Source organism: Octodon degus, unplaced genomic scaffold (genome assembly GCF_000260255.1).
Source record: "Octodon degus isolate 3935 unplaced genomic scaffold, OctDeg1.0 scaffold00193, whole genome shotgun sequence".
NCBI lineage: Eukaryota > Metazoa > Chordata > Mammalia > Rodentia > Octodontidae > Octodon > Octodon degus.
Window position 1 is genome coordinate 3,487,460 of NW_004524769.1, and position 2,423 is coordinate 3,489,882.

The following is a 2,423-nucleotide window of genomic DNA, read 5'->3' on the forward strand; positions in this document are numbered from 1 at the left end:
AAAGGGAAGCAGTGAGGAGCCAACCTGATTCCCCAGGCAGTGGAGAACCTCACCATACACACAGAGGAAGGACCTGGAGCAGGAATCTGCTGGGATCCTACCTATGCCTGTTGCTCTCTGTACCAATGGAAAGCAGTATGTTCATGTGCTCCTAAATGATCAGCGTTTTTGAACTTTCTGATTATGGAATACTACCTTAAGAAAGAATCACCTGTGCCAGTAGTAGTATTTTAAAAATTGCTACTTAAGTTTAATTAGAAAAGCAACCTTATCTTATTTCCACAAATGTAAAACCAACACTGCTTTCCATAGTTAGAAAGTTACATCTGTAAAATAACTAATAATTAAATATTCAAAAAATCTATCCCCATAGCTCTAAAATGATCTTATCTACAGCTAAGATATTATTATTGCATTTTGGGAAATAATTAGTTAAATTATATTGAAGACAATTTTTGTTTTATAGATCTAAGTATTTATTAGCAAAAGGTTATTTCATTATTTCTGGAAAAGGGAAAGGATTCTAAACTTGTGAAACAATTTCATAAGAGTTATGAAAACCAGTGGCTCTACTTTTCCAAAGAAATGGCTTTTGATGTTATTCAAATATGGAATTAAATTCCTATGTCAAGTATATAGATAGAAGTTAGCAATATTTTACTGAATAAAATAGCATCAGCTAGCCCCATGTATTTCTTTTTTCAAATCTTTAACTTGCAGTTAGAAAGAAATTACAGTCTTAGCAGAAATGAAATTTCAACACCAGTGCACAGCACACACACTGTCCTTCAGCTTACTGGGAGTTGGGCTTGGGATAATGTTGGTGGCGGTGACTTGGAGGGTACTGCCTTCTCAGGGGACACACCACCAACTGGAGGCTGCTCCATGCATTGGCTGAAGTTGTCTTCTTCTTCTTCTTCTTCTTCTTCTTCTTCTTCTTCTTCTTCTTCTTCTTCTTCTTCTTCTTCTTCTTCTTCTTCTTCTTCTTTTTTTTTTGAACCGGGGACCAAACCTTTGCGCTTGCGAGGCAGGTGCTCGTGCCCCCTGAGCTACATCCCCAGCCCTTTTGGCTGCTCCACTCATCCTGCTCCTCTTGGAGGTAATCCACTAAGCACCGCAGTGATTGCCAACAGAAGTGCTGCTAATTGTGCTTCTGTGTAAAGAGTAACTTGGTCCTTTCAGCAAGAAAAAGGACAATCAGAAGTAGCTGTCATAGCCATGACTCATCCACATGGCTGACACTGACAAGGATCTACAGGGTTTCAGGGTAAATCCTGAGGGGATTTGACTGATCTTGTCAGATACAGAAGTTACATTTCTTGTTATATAGGTCTTGCTTTATCTTGGTCTTAACTATCCAGCAGAAAAGCATAAAAATGAGGTATAAAAAGTAAAGCCATATTAATATGCTGAGCTGTAAAAGGCTCAAGTCAACAACTTCTGACATTGCCAGTCCTATGGATAACCCATTACTATTATGGACTACTGGACTATATTGGATTATTTTGCTGAATTCATGCACCTACAATATTTAAATGGCAATGGAATACCCATCTCTGACAAAACTAAACAAAAAAAGGGATATAAATGAAGGACCATTTTGTATCTGTATATACAAAATAGTTAGGATGGATATACAGCTACTTTCTCTTAATTGAAGGAGAAGAAAGATTTGTATAGGATACAAATATCCTGTGTTTGGACAGGATATCATGTCTGCGTATCATGCTATGAATAACCACTATGAAGACAACAATATGCAATGTATTAATTATTGAAGCTGTCCTATTAATTGGCTTTGAAACTGTCTCATTGCTATTTGTTTCTTAATAAAATTAATAAAAAAATAAAACCTTTTTCCTAATATATAATAAATATATATATTAGGATAGATTTACAGCTACTTAGTTCAATGAGAAGAAAGACTTGTACTAATAGTGTTTAGACAAGAAATTATGTCTGCATCTTGTACTATGAATAACTGCTATGAGGACAACAAGATTCAATGTATTAATTATTGTAACTGTCCTACTAACCCGTTTTGAAACTATCTCAATGCTATTTCTTTCTCAATGAAATTAATATAAAGAAAAAATGAAAGTAAATATAATAAAAAAAACCTTTTTCCTCAAAAAGTAGTATAGATATACAGCTAGTTTCTCTTAATTCAAGGAGAAGAAAGATTTGTACTAATAGTGTTTGGACAGGATATCATGTCTGCATCTTGTATTATGAATAACCACTAAGACAACAACATGCAATGTATTAATTATTGAAACTCTCCTACTAATCGGTTTTGAAACTGTCTCATTGCTATTTGTTTCTCAATAAAATTAATAATAATAATAAAAAAGAAGTAGCTGTAATAGACATAGCTGCCGAGGAGACTGGCCTGAGTCCTCAGTTACTAGCAGTGCCGAAGT